The sequence below is a fragment of the Oryx dammah genome, unplaced genomic scaffold (assembly GCF_014754425.2).
Source record: "Oryx dammah isolate SB20612 unplaced genomic scaffold, SCBI_Odam_1.1 HiC_scaffold_19, whole genome shotgun sequence".
Classification (NCBI taxonomy): Eukaryota; Metazoa; Chordata; class Mammalia; order Artiodactyla; family Bovidae; genus Oryx; species Oryx dammah.
Genome location: NW_024070203.1, coordinates 36,382,398 through 36,406,294, shown reverse-complemented (window position 1 = coordinate 36,406,294; position 23,897 = coordinate 36,382,398). Strand labels below are relative to the sequence as shown.

Genomic DNA, 23,897 nt, shown 5'->3' with positions numbered 1-23,897 from the left:
GTGGTTTTTTTTTTTTTTGCCACAAGGCATGGGGGATCTTAGCTCCCTGACCAGGGATGGAACTTGCACACGCTATATTAGAAGGTCACGTCTTAACCACTGAGTCCTGGAGGTTTATTTTAGAGAGGGGAATATCCCTATTTCTATTCTTCCAAAAGTCTTCAATTTTTATGAGAGAAATAAAACAACTGAAATCCCAGCTGCTATTTCCAGAGGTTCTCCCCATCTCCCTCTTCTTTTCTAAAAGGCAGCGAGCTGGGTCAGGTTCTTGTTGGTGGCCGGCTCTCCCCGGCCCCAGGAGACCTGCTCAAGGTCAGCCTTGCCAGTTTCGAGGAGCCACCTGACAGGCCTGGTGGAACCTGAGCTTAGAGTCACTGGCCTGGCTGAGAGCTGATGTGGGAAAAGGCAGAAGTCAGAGATGCTGGCATGAAAGGAAGATGAGTCATGGACAAGAACTAGATTCCTTTCTGCAGATGACCAGCTTTGTGAGACCCTGAGATGGAGAAGAAGTGATGTGGAAAGCTAGCAGGTATGCCCGGTCAGGGCCATTTAACACACAAACAAACGTGCAAGGTTGTTTCTGCTGCCAGCAATCTCAAGTCCCCAGCACTCATGCTCTAAAGGAACAAAACTCCATCCCGAGAGGTTTTGAAAAAGGCAACTTTCTGGGAGAAAACTGACTTTATCAATTGCTTAAGTTTGATTAAGATAACAAGCAACTACAACCAAAGGGAACATTATAACCTACTTCCTGAAATTCAATCACATGAATAGTGCACAAAGGTTGGTGGCTGTGTGTCCCCAGAAAGGTGACTCACATACACATTTCACAGGAGCACTGAGCTTCTAGGCTGAAAACACTCAACAGTTTGACCCAAAGAACACGATAAGGTCATTTTACGCCTGCCTTTTCTTTTTTAGTTTCCTTAAAGAAGGGACCACTTTCGAGCAAACAAAAAAGGACCCATCTTGTACTTTAAAAACGTAATAATCTTAAATGAATGCATTGAGGAGTGGTGAGAAATGTTACTAATAGTAATACATATTCTTCATAAGGCGACTTACTTGGCATTTGTAAACTCAGAAAAGAACAAAGTCTTAACAAACTTTACATGTGAAAATAGCCTAAAACAACTGAAAACATTTGGACAGTAAGACAGAAACTATGCTTTTCATAGCAATCTCTAGAGTACTTTTTGTCTGTTTCCAGCTTACCTAAGAGAAAACTGATACAAAAACAATTTAAAGGAACTAGTGGGCTGCCGTCTATGGGGTCACACAGAGTCGGACACGACTGAAGTGACTTAGCAGCAGCAGCACACAATGGGAGCAGGTAATGGCAGCCCACTCCAGTGCTCTTGCCTGGAAAACCCCATGGCCGGAGGAGGCTGGTGGGCTGCAGCCCATGGGGTCGCAAAGAGTCAGACACCACTGAGTGACTTCGCTTTCACTTTTCACTTTCATGCATTGGAGAAGGAAATGGCAACCCACTCCAGTGTTCTTGCCTGGAGAATCCCAGGGACGGGGGAGCCTGGTGGGCTGCTGTCTATGGGATCGCACAGAGTCGGACATGACTGAAGCGACTTAGCAGCAGCAGCAGCACACAGTGACTTGGCATTATTTGAGAATCAGACACAGGGACCCAGAGCTAGAGCTTACAACCTGGCGACACCGTGTTAATGACTGACAGGGTTGACTCCTTTCTCATCTCCCTGATGCAAGATCTTGCCAAACAGTAATATTGACAAAGCTCAAGACGATGCCGCTGTGAAGGTAACTCACTATCTCCTCCACGCAACCTATCCAGGAGGGAGGAAGAGTGGCCCTACTCTTCCAGGCCTAAGTTGCCCTGACACTTCCCGTGGCTGCCATGTGACCTCCCCCAAATCCTTAGGAGTGTGTTTGTATTCTTACTTGGGACGTGGGTAACTGAGGCTTGAGGTGAAGGCCACTGGCAGGGCCAGTAAACAGAGGAGCTGAGGTTACGCCTGTGTCTACTCCACCTCCCACGCCTGGTACTTTCCTGGTTACCGTGCATGTGTATTCAGTTGTGTCTGACTCTTTGCAACTCTATGGACTGCAGCCCTCCAGGCTCCTCTGTCCATGGGATTCTCCAGGCAAGAACACTAGAGGGTACAGCCATTTCCTCCTCCAGGAGATCTTCCCGACCCAGGGATCAAATCCACATCTCTTCTGTCTCCTGCACTGGCAGGCAGGTTCTTTACCACTGGCGTCACCTGGGCGGCCAATTCCCTCACTGTCAGGAGCCAGCTGTTGGGTGGAGGGGGGGGTGGTGGTGCAGGGAATCATAAGAGGGATAAAGATGCCCTTTGTTGCTGAGGACTTGTCCTGCTTTTAGCACTTGAAAGTCTCATATTCCAGGAAACTCTGCACTTGAGGGCAAATCAAGAGGGCTGGGTTCCTAGAACAAGTAGAGTTGGGAAGACAGGCTCTGTTGGAGGCAACCTCCATAAAACCCACCTGTGAGCAGGTGCCTTTCTACGACCTGGGGGCTGGGAACAAGAGACGCCAAGTTTCCTCCAGCCAAAAGGAGCCCAAGGCTTTCATGTCAGAGCTTCTCACATCTGGGATAAGGTGACATGGTGATAACATTGATGGACTTCAGGGTAGATCACTGATATGTGTTGTTGGCTTTTTCTTGAATCTCTCTTTCCACACACTGTAGAATTCCACTAGGCAGGAGCTGATTCTTATCTGTCAGCCTCAGTTAGATGCTGAGACTGCTAGAGGCCAACACCATCTACCCAATAAAGTTCTTCATGATGCAATAATAAACAACTATAAAATGCATGGTATGCTGTCCAGGTAAAAAGGTATGTTACATATGAATGCTGGAAAAGAGGCTGGAGGAAGGCTGGCAATGAAACCAAAACACGTGGTCACTCAGGGACATGGACACCAAGGCTCAAACTTAGTGATTTCATAAGGGTTGCTCTTCACCACTTGTCAGGTCCCTGCAGACCTGTGTTAACAGAGAGCTGCCTCTCTTTCCTAAATATTCCCAACCTCATTTGGTGACAGTGGGATCTCAGTCCCTCTGTCAAAGCGGAGGAAGCCCCTAGACCCTGATTTCTGCTCAGCCACTTCCTCAGCTCCGTCATGAGAAGATGTGTCTGGTTATAGGAAGCTTCCACACTCACCATCAGGAAGGAATCTGGTAGTGGTGTGGACATGGGAAAGAGCACCCAGTGATGTCCTTTATGTTGTTGTGTTATTCTTCAGTTGCTCAGTCATGTCTGATTCTGCAACCCAACGGACTGCAGCACGCCAGGCTTCCCTGTCCTTCACCATCTCCCGGAGCTTTCTCAAACTCCTGTCTATTGAGTCAGTGACGCCATCCAATCATCTCATCCTCTGCTGTCCTCTTCTCCTTTTGCCTTCAGTCTTTCCCAGGATGGACACAAACATTCCATCCTCCAATACCTGCCCCACCCTCTTGGCCTGTCCCCTGGTTGGCATCGAAGCTCTGCCCTCTTCACGTGACCTCCCGTGGGAGGCTGTCCCACAGAGATCTCTGTGTCCCAAACCCCAGGGCGCTTGCTGCTAGCCCCACAGCATTAGGCTAGCCAGAAAGCAGCACCTCATTCCCCAAGCACATAGTGCTTCTCACTGTTCATTCATTTCATTTTGTCTTCAAATTCATGCACTTCCAGTTATCAGAGAGATTACTAGTAACTATTAATATGACATAGCCCTTAAAAGACTGGAACTGCCAGCAGACCTATCAACAACATGGAAACCCCTGGGAAAGGAATTCATCATTACTGTTATCAATATTTTTGGTCCTGCAGGACCTCAATAGCGGGATGCCTTTTTTTTTTTTTTTTTTTTTTGCCAGATAGCAAAGTATCTGAAACCTCTGTCTCTCTGTCTTAGTGCAATACTGACATGGGTTTCAGAGAGAATCAATATCTTCTGCTCAGAATGGATCAAAACAAAGCAGTTGACTTACCTGAGAGGGGAGTAAGTGTTTGCCCAGTTGCAGGCAGGAATCGCAGGGAATCCTTGCTCCCTTCAAGTACTCTCCACTGCACAAAATAGCTAAAAATAGAGGCAAAAAAGAGACAGCTATTGCTTTTCTATTTGACAAAAATAGGCAGGCTAAGAGCTGGACACAACTTAGGGACTAAACAACAACAACAACCACCACCTTTATACTTGCTGTCTGTGGTTAAATATGTCCTTGAAAAAGTTGTGGAAGCAAGAACACTGAGCTTGTAAACTGTTACAAGTAACAGTTTACAAGCTCTGTATACAGTAACAGAAAATGATAATTCTTTTAAAACTTGGTCAACAAACTTGAAAGAAAACAATAACAAACAGGGAGGTAAACCAAACTGTGTCAATTCTTATATAACCATTTCAGTTACAAGCTCAGTGTTCTTGCTTTGACAACTTTTTCAAGGACATATTTAACCACAGACAGCAAGTATAAAGGTGGTGGTTGTTGTTGTTTAGTCCCTAAGTCGTGTCCACTTCTTTGCAACCCAGTGGACTGTAGCCTGCCAGTCTCCTCTGTCCATGGGATTCTCCAAGCAAGAATATAGAGTGGGTTGCCATTTTCTTCTTCAGGGGATCTTCCCAGACCAAAGATCAAACACACATCTCCTGCACTGGCAGGTGGATTCTTTACCACTGAGCCACCAGGAAAGCCCTGAAAATCTGTCTGCTGCTGCTGCTGCTAAGTCCCTTCAGTTGTGTCCGACTCTGTGCGACCCCATAGACGGCAGCCCACCAGGCTCACCTGTCCCTGGGATTCTCCAAGCAAGAACACTGGTGTGGATTGCAATTTCCTTCTCCAATGCATGAAAGTGAAAAGTGAAAATGAAGTTGCTCAGTCATGTCTGACCCTCAGTGACCCCATGAACTGCAGCCTACCAGGCTCCTCCATCCATGGGATTTTCCAGGCAAGAGTACTAGAGTGGGGTGCCATTGCCTTCTCCATTTTCCATCAAATGTAAAAAGAGAGCAGAAGGCCTTAATCATAGTAAGGTCAAACAGAAGTGTTATATTCCAAGCCCAGATTTTATGGGCTTCTCTTTAATGACCACAAACAAAATAAATGATTGAAGTAAATAAAAGAGCTAATTAAACAAATAAAAGAGCCATCAGGCATCCAATGTTGCTGCTGCTGCTAAGTCGCTTCAGTTGTGTCCGACTCTGCGCGACGCCATAGACGGCAGCTAACCAGGCTCCCCCGTCCCTGGGATTCTCCAGGCAAGAACACTGGAGTGGGTTGCCATTTCCTTCTCGAATGCATGAAAGTGAAAAGTGAAAGTGAAGTCGCTCAGTGGTGTCTGACTCTTAGTGACCCCATGGACTGCAGCCTACCAGGCTCCTCCGCCCATGGGATTTGCCAGGCAAGAGCACTGGAGTGGGGTGCCATCGCCTTCTCTGAGGCATCCAACAGCAGATGATAGTTCCTGGCAATGCAGGCAGTTCTAAAAGCAATCCCTGAATTACTAAGAGCACAACAGTTAGGAAGGTATTTTGATTTTCCTTTAAGATGCATTTTTATTTCTTATTTATTTTCTAAAAGATTTTTTCATGTGGACTATTTTTAAAGTCTTTATGGAGTTTGTTACAATATTGCTTCTGTTTTTTATGTTTTGGTTTTCTGGCCACAAGGCATGTAGTATCTTAGCTAACTGACCAGGGATCGAACCCGCACCCCCTCCATTGTAAGGCAAAGTCTTAACCACTGGACCACCACAGAACTCCCAATGATGCATTTTAAAATTACTGGATATATTAAAAATTATTTTTGAATCCCACATGATATAAATCTATCGAAATAAAAATACTTTCATGCAACAATCTAGTGTGCATTCTGAGAAGCAAAAATAGGAAGAAAATACATGATAGTTTCTGTTTATGACATTTGTTACAGAGCACAAATAAGACCACAAGTGAGACTGAGTGCAAGCACGCGTGCTAAGTCGCTCAGTCGTGTCCGACTCTTTGCGACCCTATGGACCGCAGCCTCCCAGGCTCCTCTGTCCATGGGATTTCACAGGGAACAATACTGGAGTGGGTTGCCATGCTCTCCTTCAGGGAATCTTCCCAACCCAGGGATCAAACCCGCGTCTCTTCTGTCTCCTGCATCTGTAGGCAGGTTCTTTACCATTAGCGCCACCTGGGAAGCCCCTAGAAGAGGCCTAATGTCTCCAAAAACATTTTCACAGCCCAGGCAGGTTTTGGAGTGTCAACCCTGCAATATTTATCGATTGCCAATGACAGACTTCCTTCACTGCTTTTTTTTCTTTTTTTAAAAATTATTTATTTATTTAATTTAGCTGTTTCGGGTCTTGGTGCCTCTGTGGCATGTGGCATCTGAGTCCCCCGACCAGGGACTGAATCCAAGTCCTGTGCATTGCAAGGTAGAGTCTCAACCCTAGGACCACCAGAGAAGTCCCTTCCTCAGTGCTTTTGATACCACAGACCCAGGGAACCAGCCAGAAAGCCACCTGCAGGTACAACTCTGCAGCTCTTCACTTCCCGGCGTCCACTGACCATTCCTCCTTTCTTTCCACTAGAACTTTCAGACCCTGTTCACCTCAGTTTCTTTGTGAAACATCAAATTCTACATGGAAGGACTTTTCAATTTTAATCTGATTATCATTTTTCCTACTGTGATTATAAAACTCTAAAAGAAAAGGTTAGAAAGCATCACTTAGATAATGTTTTACTTTAAAACTATTATATGTTTTATACTCTAGTTCATGCTCACAGACCGATTTTTGATAGGTCAGAAATGTCATTCATCAATAAAGAGTTATAGAATTATAAGAAGAAAATGTTCAAGTGCCTCAGACACTAATTTTTACTTCTTTATCTCAGGAATACATAGATTTCCCTTCTTGTAGTTAAAAAAACTTAAGATGTGATTCATCTGAAGATAAAAGTGCAGATTTTGTTACTTTGCAACAACATAAATAACTATTTGGTGCTATCAGAATAGAAAAATGCCCCTTTCGTGTATGTTAAAAGATCTTCTGGGATATCATAGTAAACCACTGCACAATATTCACACACCATTATATTAATGTTTACATCTTTAATAAGTTCCTTCTAGACACAGAAAGTCTCAGGATCCAAACCTGAGAGTCAGCATCAGCCAGAACCACTTCCTTCGGCTTCCCATGATGCACAGCCTAATGAGATGCTCACAGAGAGGTTCACACGGAGTACCTTTGACAACAATAATTTACTTTTAAGACAGTCAACTTCTTAGAATGCTCTAAGGCCAAGGTAATTTAGGAAGCATTTTATGAGATTCAGAGAAGGAAAGGGGAGAGACAAGGATGGGATCACATCAATTAATTCCTCCCCAAGTGTGGGTCCAAGCCCATCTGTGGGTAGGAGGTTACTTTCCATATCTGCACAGGGAGCAGGTCAGGCAAAAATGAAGAGGCAGGAGGGTTCCAGGCAGATGAGGAAGAGCAAAGCCAGGAACTGGACCGTGCCCTCTGCCCCCTCTACACATCCTGGTGAGATGTGACCAGGGGTGTGGTTTGCATTATCGGGGCGTCCGAAGAGGAAGTCAGAGCTGGCTGCAGGGGGACTCCTCCACTGACCATCTCACCAGACACAGTATCTCAAAACTGAGATGCCGGATGACAAGGAACCGCATCCAACTTATTACAGACAACACCCTATCACCATAAATGACAAACTTTCAGAATATTCCTTGTTCTTTTTTTACAAACCATTATTTGGGGAAAAGAGTATGCCCCAGGAAAGGATTAGGGAGGGAATTTGCAGGGGCTGGGAGGTATGGGTGGGGAGAAAACCACAGTTGGTATTCTGAAGTTGTCTTCCACCAAAGAACACACTGAACGCCTTGAGCCAGATTATAGCTTCAATTCAAAGCAATTATTTTAACCAGATTCTTAAATGGCAACGTCTGGCTTTTCAAGAGTAGGGAGATAATTCCTGACGGCTTTCAGATACCAGCAGGGTTCTCCACCGATCCCAGACGCATGGTGGCAGTCAGCCAGCCGTGTGACTGGTGACTCAATACACAAGTTTCTGTGGTCTCCACTGTCTGATACGGTGAGGACATCAATTTTTAAGTCTGGGGGCTAAACAGTGGCAAGGGGGCTCTTTCCCAATAAAACAGAACTCCGCAGAGAAGCTGTACTCTAGATATGCTGAAAAGCAAACACTTTGATTGCATTTGCTTGCGTTTCTTTAAGCTCAGCCTTGGCTGTTTAAATATTTTCTTCTTCCCAATGCAACATCTTTATTACAGAATTCAAGATTATTTCCTGTTTGATTTACAAAATCATCCAGGAAACCACAAAGAGAAATTTTTAAATGTTGTTAAACATCAGTAAAAGTGGCAAGAACCCCACCTTTTGTGATGTCAACTCCCCATAACAACATCCCTGTTAAACAAAGCCTGAGCCAAAAATTCTGTCTGGCACAGGGCGAATACACACCTTGCAGTGTCTCTGGAAGAATGGGGTATGCAAACATCCTCTACAAGAAAGAGGCTTCATGAAAACTACAGAAGGGGAAACAAAGAGAACCCATCCAAAATGAAGGCTGCACAGATCTTTGAAGAAACAATAGAGGTTACTTCTGCTGAGATCCTGCGCTGACACCAGGAGGGCCACCGCTCTGTCCTAATTAAAGTGTGATTCTCCCAACTCTCCTCCAGGGTTCATTATTCAGGAGAGTCCGGACCGTGCAAACAAAGTCACCCGGGTACCAAAACGCACCTCCAGAGACACCTAAATGGATGCAGCATCGGGCTCCCCCGAACAGCAAAGAAACCAGTAAGATTCGCTCCATAGTACTTGCACTCTAGCATCCAGGTAAAAACAAGGTTCCCGCCCGAAGAAGCTGGTTGTTTACCAGTTCAGCCTCCTCCGGGAGAGCCTATTTGAGACGGAACGCTGGAGGGGTGCGTGATATTAACAAAAGCAAGATCAAATTAAGCAGATGACATGATGAGCACGCTTCATTTCATGCATGGCCGTGTTTTGCAGGCGAGATAAAGATGCAAAGTAATTACCATGAGCTGAAACTTTTTCCCTGAGCCCTTTCGGCAGCCAGTGACTGCCCAGCTCTCACAACAAAGACGACCGCCTTCTCCTGGGTGCCCGATTCCTTCTGTAACGTTACCAGCTAAGCACCTCGGCCGTGGCCAGGACGCAGCGGAGTATTTCTGTATCCGTGTCTCCAATGCAGCATAAAGAGTTCTGTGGAAACCTATCAAACCGGCGAGCAGCTCGGCTGGCAACCAATGAGGAGCGGCTGGGGCGGAATCCGGCACATGCTCTCTGAGGCTCAGCTGTCACCAGCATTTAGCAGGCTGCTAATCTAATTATAGCTAGTTTGCTAGCACAGAGCGACCAGAGCCAAGCGCAGGAGCAAATTAAATTTTAATAAATGAAACCTCGCAGACAAAATCATCTTGATTCCTGTCACTGTGAGGATTGATGGGTCACCTTATAAACCAGAAGTGGTTTTTAAAGTGCATTCTTGTTTTTCTTCCAATCTAGAGAAACAAAGAGTGGTTAAATCAATGTATGGTATGACCAGCTTCCTTCAACTTAACAGACTCCAGAGAATATGAAAAAGAATGTGTATATATATAAAGGTATAACTGAATTACTTTGCTATACAGTAGAAATTAACATGACACTGTAAATCAACTATACTTCCACAAAATACATTTTTTAAAAACATATTCCAAAGAATATGAAAAAGAAGATGTATATTTATAACAACCACTTTGGTATAGTTGAAATTAACATGACACTGTAAATCAACTATACTTTAATAAAATAAATTAAAAAAAACTTTACAGATTCCAAAGGATATGAAAAATTAAGTGTATATTTATGTATAACTGAATCTCTCTGCCATACAGTAGGGTTGCTAAGAGTTGGACACGACTGAGTGACGTCACTTTTACTTTTCACTTTTATGCATTGGAGAAGGAAATGGCAACCCATTCCAGTGTTCTTGCCTGAAGAATCCCAGGGACGGGGGAGCCTGGTGGGCTGCCGTCTATGGGGTTGCACAGTCGGACACGACTGAAGTGACTTAGCAGCAGCTGCAGCAGCAGAAATTAACACAGCATTGCAAATCAACTGTAAGTGTGTTAAGTTGCTCAGTCATGTATGACTCTCTGTGGCCCCATGGACTGCATCCCATCCTCTGTCCATGGGATTCTCCAGGCAAGAATGCTGGAGTGGGTAGCCATTCCCTTCTCCAGGGGATCTTCCTGACCCAGGGATTGAACCCTGGTCTCCTGCACTGCAGGCAGATTCTTGACCATCCGAGCCATACTTCAGTGAAATAAATTAAAAAAAAAAAACACACCGATTTTAGCACAGAGGAATAAATAATAAATTCAGTAGTAGGATGATATTAGTGGTAGTGGTATAAAATTGGAGTTTTTATTTACCTTGATAAGCAATTTGCCACTTATTTGTCCTAAAGTGCTAACTAGTCTCTCAATATAGCTTGAAATACCATGCAAATTCCCACCCATCCTAAGAATGTACTAATCAAGGTGTCAAAAATCATCACTTTGACTACAGTGATGAATAATAATTCAGAAGCACAAGAGATGGAAAAGGGGCACCAGAAGTCACTGTAAACTAAAAAATTACGGAAATCTGCCCACAGCACAATTTCTTGGTAAAAGTAGCTTCAGAAACTGAATCTCTCTCGAGAGGCATAGGAGAAAAGCATGGTTTCCAACAGCCAGGCTATTGGGATCCGCTATTCCCTGCTGTGTGACATGGGGCAGGTGACTGGATGTCTCTGAGTCTCAGAGGCAATAGCGGGAAGTATCTTGCAGCATCATTGCCGGGAGCTGTGAGCACTCAGTGCTCAGCATGGACCCTGGCACAGAGCAAGTTATAAATTAAGCTGTTATTCATAGCAGCTATCTTTTCACAACACCACAGTGTCTCCCTCCTTTCCTGGTACCAGACTACTCTAAAAAGAAGTATGTGAACTTCTCCAGGGCACAGCTTTGTCAGAAACACCATTTAGAAATAATCAACGGGAACAGAATCTAGAAAGAGGGTACTGATGAAACAATTTGCAGGGCAGTAACGGAGACACAGACATAGAGAACAGACTATGGACATGGGTTGGGGGAGGGAGGAGAGGGTGGGACGACCAGAGAGAGTAGCATGGAAGCAAATACACTGCCGTGTGTAAGATAGCCAGCCAGCGGAAATTTGCTGTATGCCTTGGGGAACTCAAACCAAGGCTCGGTAACAACCTAGAGGGGTGGGAAGGGGTAGGAGGTGGGAGGGAGGTTCAAGAGAGGGGACATATGTATACCTATGTATAATTCATGTTGATGCATGGCAGAAACCAAAGCAATATTGTAAAGCAATTATCTTTCAATTAAAAATACATTTTAAAAAGGAAGTAATCAATGGTGACAAGCCAAGAGCAGACTTGATAGCACACAGAACCATTATTGGTATTCACTGTACTAACAAACATTACTTCCCCTCCTTCTTTTTGGATATGTACTATTCACTAACCTCAGCTGATTCTATATGAACCAATCTCAAAAGGAATTGTTGGGAAATGAGGGATTATAATTTCATTTTGTGAGTGACTTGTAATATAGATTAAATGCTAGTATAAATCTGAAAAGGCTTCACTGGTGGCTGAGATGGTAAGGAATCTGCCTGCAATGCAGAAGACCTGGGTTCAATCCCTGGGTGGGGAAGATCCCTTAGGAGAAGGGAATGGCAATTCACTCCAGTATTCTTGCTTGGAGAATGCTATGGACAGAGGAGGCTCATGGGCTATAGTCCATAGAGTCACAAAGTTGGATGTGACTGAATGACTAACCACATACATCTGAAAAAGTATTTTCAATGGAATATAAATTGAGAAGGTTTGTAATGAGGAGACTGATTAAATTTAAAATGACACATTTATGTGAAAAGGGCTCACACTGGAGAGGACAGCTAGTCAAATGCAACTTTTATCCTTTTATCTTCCAATATGTTCCTCAAAATTAACAGTCCTTCAATCATATTAATCAAATCTCTTAAAACTTCTTTTTCGTAATTCCCCCAAATCGGTATATGTTCTACCAATCCAAGTTCCAATCCAATGATAACATGCAAACTTCTCATTTCTGTAACTTTGCTGTGTTTTGTTTTTTCTGTGAAAACCTTTACAAAATGCTGACATGCTCAACCTGCCTTCAGCACATGCATAATGCTTGTTAAGTGTAGCAGTAGTATGTGTGTGCTCAGTCGTGTCTGACTCATTTGTGACCCCTTGGACTGTGGCCCGCCAGTCTCCTCTGTCCATGGGATTTCCCAGGTAAGAATACTGGAGTGGGTTGCCATTTCTTTCTCCAGGGGATCTTCCCAATCCAGTGATCCAACCTGCTTTTCTTACCTCTTCTGCGTTGTCAGGCGGGTTCTTTACCACTAGTGCCACCTGGCATTATGATTTGCTGTGAGGAACCAAATCCTCCCAGAGATTAATTAGTAGCTGTGGGGGGAAAAAATTACTATGGGGCATCCTTCATCCTTCCCTCTTTGGGTACCACAAACTGTATGAGAAATAATCCAAGGGAAGGAATATCATGGCCGATAAATGTCAGAGCAAAGCACAGAGAATCCTGGTCTATACATCAAAGAGTGAAAAACTGAGGAAATGTAGACATAGACACCAACCGTGAGAAAATATGATAGACACAAATTTCTTTAAATGACTGTCCCAGGTGCTACTTCGCAGCAGCGCCTGCATGGATTATCAAAGCGCCATCACCATTATCGGGAGCTAAAACTCCAAGAGGAATTGGCTTCAGTGATTTGGCCTAAGGCACAGATCCCTGGAGGCTGCCAGCATCCAGCCTGGTACCACTCGCAGGCATTCATCTGGGAATGCCAACAGCTCTGCCTTCCTCTTCACGGAACAGACTGCTGGCTCAAAAAGGGGCACTTTTAAAAAGCTGTTTGATTAATTTGTCTCATGCCTGTTTGGTGTAAGACATTAAACACACTTTGTAAGAGAAAGAAGCAATAATCCCTTCTTAGGTCTTATCTTTCAACACTGAGAGCCCATATATTAGTTCGAAACTGGTTAACAGTTAATTGCCAATCATTCTTTCTTTAATTTTTGGCTGTACTGGGTCGTCGCTGCCACGTGAGAGCTTTTCTCTAGAGGAGGAGAGCAGGGTCTGCTCTCTAGCAGTGGTGCACAGGCTTCTCATTGGCAGTGGCTTCTCTGGTTGCGGCGCACAGGCATTAGGGCCCTTGGGCTTTAGCAGCTGTGGTGCACGGTGTGTGTTGCTCTGTGGCCTGTGGGATCTTCCCAGACCACGAATCAAACCTGGGTCCCCTGCAGTGGCTGGCAGATTCTTAACCAGAGGACCACAAGGGAAGCCCTGCTCATCATTCTTACCATCACTCTTCGGGGGGAACCTAGGTCATTTCTTCCAATGATCCTCATTTCCCAGGACTGGTGAAATGAGATGAAATGGCAGGGAGCAAGGAGACATAAGGACTCGGGAACCTGCAAGGAGGCCAGTTCTGGAGATACTGACACGAGGCTAGCTTTGCCTGGGCGGTAGCTGTCACCACATTAAGGTGCAGAAGCCCTGGGTACCCCCCGTACAAAGAGCTGAAACACACTGCATCGTCTCTATGCTAGCGATCTAGGGCAGCTCATAGCTGCTCGGGGAGGGACTTCCCAGGACCCACTGGCCTGGCGTGGTGGACAGCATGAGTCAGCGATGACTGACCACAGTGCCAAGATCGTGAGTGGTTTCCCAGGGACCACCTCCCCATTTCCTTGGGCCACTTGCCTGCCATATCCCCCTAGTACAGATTTACATGGTCCCAACCTCTCAAGCCGTTTGTCACTCCAGCCCGGCCAGTGGCCTACAGAGGGCAGTACTCTGGACTTTGAAATGGCTTTATCACAGGTCAGTTTTTCACTGGATCAGCCCAGGGATGCCTGTTTCCCTGAGAGTGTGCCTGCTTCTCAGGCCTCAGAGTAAGGGATCACGTGGAAGAAGAATAAAAAAGCTTTTAGGTGGAGACGTTTGTGCGTGCTTCAGTCAGGTCCGACACTTTGCGACCCCATGGACTGTAGCCCCATGGACTGTAGCTCCTCTGTCCATGGAATTCTCCAGGCAAGAATACTGGAGTGGGTTGCCATGCTCTCCTCCAAGGGACCTTCTCAACCCAGAGATCGAACCTGTGTCCCTTGTGTTTCCTACATCGCCAGGCGGTTCTTGACCACTAGCGCCACCTAAGAAGCCCTTACGTGTAGGACTAATCCTCAGAAAGATTTGTTAGTCACTCAGTCGTGTCCAGTTCTTTGTGATCCTGTGGACTGTAACCCGCCAGGCTCCTCAGTCCATGGGATTCCCCAGGCAAGGATACTGGAGTAGGTTGCCATTCCCTTCTCCAGGGGAACTTCCAAACCCAGGCATTGAATCCAGGTCTCCCACATTGCAGGCAGATTCTTTACCATCTGAGCCACCAGGGAAGCCCCCCAAAAAACTTACACACACATAATTCACATCTGCTGTGTCTCATTCGCTCCTTCTGGCCTCTAGCACCTGGGGCCAGGGTGTGGAAGGCCCAAGTGCCGACAGCCTGGTGATTCCATTTTGCTTTTCTTTTCACACAAAGCTATGGGTTTTCCAGTAGTCATGTATGGATGTTAGAGTTGGAACATCAAGAAGGCTTAGCACCAAAGAACTGATGCTTTCAAACTGTGGTGCTGGAGAAGACTCTTAAGAGTCCTGTGGACAGCAAGGAAATCAAACCAGTCACCTAAAGGAAATCAACCCTGAATATTCTTTGGAAGGACTGACGCTTGAAGCTGAACCTCCAATACTTTGGTCACTTGGTGCAAAGAGCTGATCCACTGGAAAAGACCCTGATGCTGGGAAAGACTGAGGGCAAGAGAAGGGGACGACAGAGAAAGAGATGGTTGGACGGCATCACTGACTCAATGGACATGAGTCTGAGCAAACACTGGAGATAGTGAAGGACAGGGAGGCCTGGCATGCCGCAACCCATGGGGTCACAGAGAGTAGGACATGCCTTAGAAACTAAACAACAGCAACAACATGGTTGGTCCTACACACACACAAAATGAATTATTATAATCCATGGATACATAATTAGATATTATTAAAATCTGATATATACTAATTATTATAATCTAATACTTAGAAGGGAAGGAAATGGCAACCCACTCCAGTATCCTTGCCTGGAGAATCCCATGGACAGAGGAGCCTGGCAGGCTACAGTCCATGGGGGTCACAAAAGAGTCAGACATGACTTAGTGACCACATAACAACAAACAATAATTAGATATAATAATAATACCTAGACATTATGATCTGATAAGAGCTATGAATTAGCTGGCAGAAGTTGTCCTGAGCTTAAAAGCTTCCCTTCCATTCTCAGATCATACCAAGTTTCCTGAACTCCACCAGGCATTTTTAGGATTCGAATGTGTTTTCCTCATTAGTAATCTCCATCCTCCCAAAAGGACCCAGGATTAGACTCCCTCTACTGACCATGGGATAATTCCTACAAAACCTTCAATTACAATAAGTGGATTAATGTCCTAAATTTCAGCTCTGTCTCTTGAAGTGGAATGCCTACACATTTCAGTCAAAAGCAGTTTTCTACAGTTCTATAAAGTATCAGTACCAGTTTGGGAATGCAATTCTATGTATATTGTCCAAAATCAAGACATATAATCTTGCATCACTAAGGCATGTTACTATTTTAAGCAAGAGCTTCATGGAAGAACTTCAAGTATGCATGGCATGAACGTTCATAATTATATTTTAACATGACTAACTTTGAAAGATTAGACTTTTATCCAAACAAATGTGTAACTACAGAACATAATTTGGTATGAAATTCATTTGGGGTCTTTATGAAACTTTTAAAGCCAGTAGAGGCCAAAGAATGAATCTGAATAAACTCTGGGAGATAATGAAGGACAGGAAGCCTGGTGTGCTGCAGGGCATGGAGTTGCAAAAAGTTGGATAAGACTGAGCGACTAAATAACAATAAGACAGAGGTCAAAGAGCAGCTGTCTTGAAAAGGGCCACAGCAGAACCTCAGAGGTTACATCCTGAAGGATACTCCTTGGGAGAATGACATTGCTAGAATAATACCATCATATGCTTCTTACCTTTTGTCTCATTATTTTTTATTGCAGTCTAGCCATCTTCCAGGCTTCCCAGGTGGCTCAGTGCTAAAGAACCTATCTGCCAACACAGGAGATTTGGCTTCAATCCCTGGGTTGGGAAGATTCCCTGGAGAAGGAAATGGCAACTCACTCCAGTATTCTTACCTGGAAAACCCCACGGACAGAGGAGCCTGGAGGGCTAGAGTCCATGAGGTGAAGAGAGCAGGACACAACATATCGACTAAACAACAGCCACCTTCCAGCTGGCAACCTTAGGTAAGTTACTTAAGGCCCTCAGGCTTGAATTTTCTCATCTGTACCTTAAGTATGATGCTATGTAATAAAATGAGTTAATACACACAGAAAGCATGTAGGGAGTGCTCACCGTATTGCAAACATTATTTAAGTTCTCTCCACTTGGCTGATGGCAAAATTAAAACATCCAGGCCAAATGGTATTAATGTAATTAGAAAAGCTGACCCTCTTAAGAAAAAGGACTAGATAATAAAAATAAATAATCATATACCCTGAGTACAACACAGGTGGGAAACGCTATACTGTTAAGAGTTTATTAATAACATCTAGAAATTATGAACCTTCTAAAGGCATGACTTTTTTTTCTGGGATAACCTGAAAAAACCTCTTGAAAATTTTACAAATGTGTATACATTTACCCCTGGCCACTCACTCTGAGAAACTCATCCTAAGGAAATAGCTGGGATCAAGTGCTAAATTACAAACCATTCAGGATATGTGCAAATAAAATGCAAGTAAGGAATTTATCACAGTATCCTTTATTATAGAGCAAAAAGAAAAGATCATTCAACAAGAGCCATTACATAAATGATGGTGTATAAGTAAAATGAATGGAATAGAATGCGGCTATTTCAAAGTTATACTTTAGAGGAATATTTATTACGTGGAGATATAGCTGAATATTAAGTGAGAGCTGAATCAATATATATTATTCTACTTTTGTTAAAATTATTTCTGTGTATATATGCACAATTTTCTGTGACTATATATGGAGAAAAAGTCTAGGGGCAAATGTGAGAGTGAGAGTAGTTTTTATCTTTGCATGGTCAACTTGCCTGAACTTTAAAATGCTTCTACTGTGCTCTTAATCGGAGAAGGCAATGGCACCCCACTCCAGTACTCTTTCCTGGAAAATCCCATGGATGGAGGAGCCTGGTAGACTGCAGTCCATGAGGTGGCTAAGAGTCGGACACGACTGAGCGACTTCACTTTCCCTTTTCACTTTCATGCACTGGAGAAGGAAATGGCAACCCACTCCAGTGTTCTTGCCTAGAGAATCCCAGGGACAGAGGAGCCTGGTAGGAGGCCATCTATGGGGTCACACAGAGTCAGACATGACTGAAGCGACTTAGCAGCAGCAGCAGCAGCAGCAGCAGTGCTCTTACTAATGTTGAACATAACTTATTCTTCTTGCAATTTTATTAAATTTAAATATTTTATTTATTTATTTATTTATTTTGGCTGCACCACGAAGCATGTGGGATCTTAGTTCCCTGACCAGGGATTGAACCCAGTCCCCCTGAAGTAGAAGCACAGAGTCTCAACCACAGGACCACCAGGGAAGTCTTTGAACATAAATTTTCAATTAAAACTTGATATTTTTCCCACTCCTACCCAAGAAAAAGAAAAAATGACAGGAAACAAGTTTTTAAGGAGTGGCTCCTCTAACATCTCAGGCTCCAAGGTGCCTGCTGCCTCCCCAGGGTCAGTGACTCTGTTCTCCAGGCAGTTTATAGGATACAGCTCAGCTTTGCTAACCAGCTAGCAAGTAGCAACTTCAATGACCAGGATTCTGATGTGCTAATTGTTCTGAGCCAGAAGTCAAACCAAAAGAGTGGGAACCAAAGGTTCAGCCTGGATTGTCAATCTGTTGATGCTTATTAAGCATCAGAGCCTCAGCTGACGCTGCAGCAAGGACTCACTGCTCACTACGACTCAGATATTCCTTTCCTAAGTCATCTGGATAATTCTCTCCTTTTACCTAAAGGCACCCTTATGCATTTAAAAGATATCTCCAGGTTCAAATGCCTAGAAAGAAGCCATGAAGGTTCAGTGATGGAGAAAAAAGAAAAGAATTTCTTTGGATATAAAGGCAGAAACATTAGCATTACTGAAGATTGATTGGAATTCTGGCAGTTTGGGAAGAATGATTTGCTACTCCTTCAGTGAGAATTAAGTTTAAAATAAGGTAGAGCAAAGCAGGGGCCTCCCAGATATCTCAAAAGGTCAAGAATCTGCCTGCAATGCAGAAGACCTGGGTCCGATCCCTTGGGTTGGGAAGATCCCCTGGAGAAGGGCGTGGCAACCCACTCTAGTATTCTTGTCTGGAGAATTCCAGGGACAGAGGACCTTGGGGTCGCAGAGTCGGACATGACTGAGTGACTACTACTTTCACTTTGGAAGCAAAGCAGTCACCTTTCAGTATGTGCCTAAACTGACTCTATTTTCACCCTCACAGTTTAAAAAGTCTTGCAAATCACAGCTCAGTATCATTAACAGACAACGGTCCCAAGGTTTTGTTAGAAAGATATTTCCATTTATATGCGTAGATTTTAAAGGCAATTTTGTTATATCTGGGGACCAATTTTTAAAGTTCTACAATAGAAATTAAAGTGCAAATGGGATTTACTTAACAGAAATTTGCCTTGAAGCAAACTGAACTCTGTTCTACCTATACCGTTAAGTGTGTAATCACCTGTATTGTCAAAAGTCAAGACTTTTTTTTTCCTTACTGAAAATAATCATCCCCCAGTTTCTTTTTGACTGTGAAGTTCTTCATAAATGGTGACTGGTTTTCTGAATCTAGATTTCCTAGATTCCTCTTATTTCTATTTTCATGTGTAGGGATCCTTTTCTAAATTTCCTTTTACAGCAAAGAATCAATTTTTCATTACGTAATCATGTTCAAGGCAGGGATAATAATTAGGGAAGCTTTTTCATTTAACAAGTGTTATTCTCCTGGAAAGGCTTCCCCAGTGGCTCAGTGGTAAAGAATCCACCTGCAATGCAGGAGACGCAGGTTCAATCCCGGGGTCAAGAAGATCCCCTGGAGGAGGAAATGGCAACTCACTCCAGTATTCTTGCCTGGAGAATCCCATGGGCAGAGGAGATTGGTGGGCTACAGTCCATGGGGTCGCGAAGAGTTGGACATGACTGAAGCAACTGAGTTCGCGTGCATTTCCCTGGAAAGTTTACCACTCAGTAATTTGAGCAGAAAAAAATACTATGTTCTTCAAGAATGAGAAAGAACTTATTTGAAGAGAAAGAATCCTTTGAAAATATGACCATCTGAATGGTTTTTAAGTAAAATCGAAAATCTGAGTCACTTATTTAAGGTTCTTGCTTAGGTTAACAGTGTATACTTTATGGACACAATAAAGGAAAATGTTGTCCCTCCAAACGGAACTGAAGAGTCTGTAAATTTCTGGTGATGCTTGAAAGTCATTTCTTTAGATGTGGGTTCTGTCTATGTAGGGCACCTTTCCCAAGCCCAGTATCAGTGTATCAGGTAGAACAAGCACCTGGAAAAGATAAGCTTCACTGCATATTACCTTTATCATATGTATGTTATTAGCTTTGAAACTGGAAGTGATTTGAAGGACATTAATTCCCCTTAAAGGAAACTTTCTTGGGCTTCTCTTTCACTTTATTTTCAAAGTCAGATTACAAGCTAATTTAAATTTCAAGTATTCTGATTACATTCCTCTTGAATGACTGCTCCTGATCTTTGCCAAGTCAGTGTTCCCATTCAGGGCGAAGCTATTTTAATTCTACTGCAGGCAGGTCTCCTAATGAAGAGGAGAGTTTAAATTCCTCTTACGTGGAAGCGCACAGGATGAATGTTTTTAACACAAAGTCTGAGTCAAGCCTACACAATTGGCTTTCTTGTACTAAATTATAGAGAAGGCTTTTAAATGAATATTGCAGAAATGTTCTGCCATAGGAATAAATGGCATAAAGTTCCTGACAGATGAGTGTGAAAGCACTATAGGAGTCTACGGGCAGTGACAGGAACTGCCCACCTGATATCTTGATGGTATTTTGCACTTGTATAGATTAAAGAAGCTTTGGAAGTTTTAATCATCTTCCTCCAAAGGGGCAAGCATTATCTTCAAATTTGCTTTCACTGTTGTTTAAGAACAAGAATAATTTGAATATGTGATGCAAGTTAGTACCTTTAAGAAGATGGTACCTGGTGTTCCCTTATCCTGAGAGTGGGGGGTGGAGGAGAAGTGGGTGGTTCTTAGTTCATTTTATTTTGTCTACATTGGGCACAGCTCATCCACATGAAAGAGTGGATCCTGGCTTGTCTGGGTGAGATGCACAGGAAACCTTTTAGGCCTTGCTCTTCCATCAGTGGGATGGATGGTCCAACTGATGAGAATCAGTACTTGAGCCTATGGAGATGCTCTGGTTGAGAGCCAGGGTCCCATAGAGATGAAGAAAAGACCTTCTGCCCCAAACCCTGCCCTGGGACAGGCCAGGTGAGGAAGGAGAGAGAAGGAACATCTTTTTGATGTGTTATTACAACTTTTCTTAAAATGTCCTCATTTTCAGCAATGGAACATATACAGAATTTTTTCTATTATTTTCTTTTTGAAAAATAACTTAATTTCTGTCTTCCCCAAAGATGCTGATGCTGTGTGCCTTTTGGGAGGAAGAGAAAGCAATCCTAAAGCACTGCTATTTTAAACAACAGTGAGGCTCCGTCGTGTGAAATTAATTGGCGTTTCAGTCAATCTACCGTTCTTCCTGATTTACTAGTTTGGGGGCTGCTCTGCAGTCTGTGCTCACTCATGCCTTCATACGTGTTTCTTTTCAGCATGACTCTATGACCTAAATTGAAGTGAAATGGAATGTATGACACCAAATTTCTCATGTCTGAACAAACTGAAGTCATCCAACTGCAAAACACAGTCCACCTGCAAAATTCCTGTCAGTCATCCATCAGTGATATTCTGCATTTGGTGGAAACGTATGCCACAGTGAGGAACCCACAGCATGGTTGCCCTGAATTCCAACCGACAAGAAAGGATCATCCTCCCAGAAAAGGATGGGAAGCTACTAAAGATGCTGAAAGTCCAACACTGTTATTTAATGAGAACGAACAAGTTAGAGCAACAAGGCAGAAGGGAGAGAGAGCTCAGAAATAGATCCACAAAATTACAACTGACTTTTCACAAAGGAACTCAGATAATTCAATGAAGGATGAAAAGCCCTTTCAACAAATGATGATGGGACAGCCAGATAACCCATAAATATTGGCCTAAGATAGCTCAGAGACCTAAAAGTTAAAAACTAAAACTATAATCCCTCTAGAAAAGGACATAAGGGAAGATTTTTGCAACTTTGGGGTAGGTAAAAATTTTCTAGTCACAAAAAAAAACACTGACTGTAAAAGAAAAAACTTATCAAATGGTCTTTAAAAAGTTTTTTCAACTTCCGCTCATCTCATCAAGACACTGTGAATAAAATGAAAAGGCAAAATGAGAGAAAATATATCCTTTACATAAATGTAAAAGAACTTTTAGCCAGAAAAAAATGAAAGAGCAACTAATCAATAACAAAGGGCAATCAAAATGCTTAAAAAAGGTGAACACTTGAACACTTTGCCAAGAAGATACACAAAAGACCTGGGAGTATGTGTAAATACGGTCAAAGACATCCGTCATGAGGGAAATACAAATTAAACCCATAATAATACACTATTCCAGAGTCACTTAACTTACTAAATATAAAAAGACAATAACAAATGTTGACAAGAATATGGAACAAATGGACTGTCACACACTTCTAACAAGAAAGTCGGAATTAATCAAACACTGATCCCGATTATCCAGCAATTCCACTCAGGAGTATTATCCAAGGTAGAAGAAAATGAATATCCATAAAAAGACTTACTCAACAATGTTCATGCAACTTTACTCAAAATGTCCAACTGGAAACAATCCAAACGCTCAGTAACAGAAGAACAGATAAACAAACTGCAGTACATAATGGAATAAATATTACTCAGCTACTGATACAAAAAGGATGAACTTCAAAGGCATGCTGAATCTTGAAGACATGCTATGGGATGAAAGGAGCTAGTATGAAGGGTATTCACTGGACGATTCCATCTATGTCATTTTAAAAACACGGAAGACTAATTTAACTGGAATTCCATTTGAAATATTTCAAATCCTAAAAGATGACTCCGTTAAAGTGCTGCACTCAATATGCCAGCAAATTTGGAAAACTCAGCAGTGGCCACAGGACTGGAAAAGGTCAAGTTTCATTCAAATCCCAAAGAAAGGCAATGCCAAAGAATGCTCACACTACCACACAATTTCACTCATCTCACACACTAGCAAAGTAATCCTTAAAATTCTCCAACCCAGGCTTCAACAGTATGTGAACTGTGAACTTTCAGATGTTCTAGCTGGATTTAGAAAAGGCAGAAGAACCAGAGATCAAATTGCCAACATTCGCTGGATCATGGAAAAAGCAAGAGAGTTCCAGAAAAACATCTATTTCTGCTTTATTGACTATGCCAAAGCCTTTGACTGTGTGGATCACAACAAACTGGAAAATTCTTCAAGAGATGGGAATACCAGACTACCTGACCTGCCTCCTGAGAAATGTGTATGCAGTTCAAGAAGCAACACTTAGAACTGGATATGAAACAACAGATGGATTTGAAATCGAGAAAGGAGTACCTCAAGGCTGTATATTGTTACCCTGCTTATTTAACTTCTATGCAGAGTACATGATGAGAAATGCTGGGATGGATGAAGCACAAGCTAGAACCAAGATTGCCAGGAGAAATATCAATAACCTCAGATATGCAGATGACCCCACCCTTATGGCAGAAAGTGAAGAAAAACTAAAGAGCCTCCTGATGAAAGTGAAAGAGGAGAGTGAAAAGTTGGCTTAAAACTCAACATTCAGAAAACTAAGATCATGACATCCAGTCCCATCACTTCATGGGAAATAGATGGGGAAACAGTGGAAACAGTGGCTGAATTTATTTTTGGGGGTTCCAAAATCACTGCAGATGGTAACTGCAGCCATGAAATTAAAAGATGCTTGCTCCTTGGAAGAAAAGCTATGACCAATCTAGACAGCATATTAAAAAGCAGAGACATTACTTGGCCAACAAAGGTCCATCTAATCAAAGCTATGATTTTTCCAGTAGTCATGTATGGTTGTGAGAGTTGGACTATAAAGAAAGGTGAGTGCTGAAGAATTGATGCTTTTGAACTATGGTGTTGGAGAAGACTCTTCAGAGTCCCTAGAACTACAAGAAGATCCAACCACTCAATCCTAAAGGAAATCAGTCCTGAATATGCATTGGAAGGACTGATGCTGAAGCTGAAACTCCAATACTTTGGCCACCTGATGCAAAGAACTAACTCATTTGAAAAGACCCTGATAGTGGTAAAGATGAAAGGCTGGAGGAGAAGGGGACTACAGAGGATGAGATGGTTGGGTGGCATTACCGACTTGATGGACATGAGTTTGAGCCAGCTCTGGGAGTTGGTGATGGACAGGGAGGCCTGGCGTGCTGCTTTCCATTGGGTCGCAAAGAGTTGGACACAACTGAGTGCCTGAACTGAACTGAAGACTAATTTATGGTGACAGAATAGAATAATATTTTTCCCAGAGTGGAAAAGGGAGATCTG

At 43.1% G+C, this 23,897-nt stretch overlaps 1 protein-coding gene across 2 annotated transcripts in view; it reads right to left on the bottom strand.

Moving 5' to 3' along the window:
* The window catches only part of FAM110B (family with sequence similarity 110 member B), a 145,675-nt gene that overhangs the window by 64,544 nt on the left and 57,234 nt on the right, over positions 1-23,897 (bottom strand). The window contains exons 1-2 of one of the 2 annotated variants that reach the window (XM_040261263.1): positions 9,044-9,271; positions 3,974-4,062 (exon numbers count right to left, since the gene is read on the bottom strand). The gene's annotated coding sequence lies outside the window, so the exon portion shown is untranslated. Of the gene's footprint in view, positions 1-3,973; positions 4,063-9,043; positions 9,272-23,897 lie in introns of those variants that run through there. The other variant, XM_040261262.1, reaches the window with a different exon arrangement.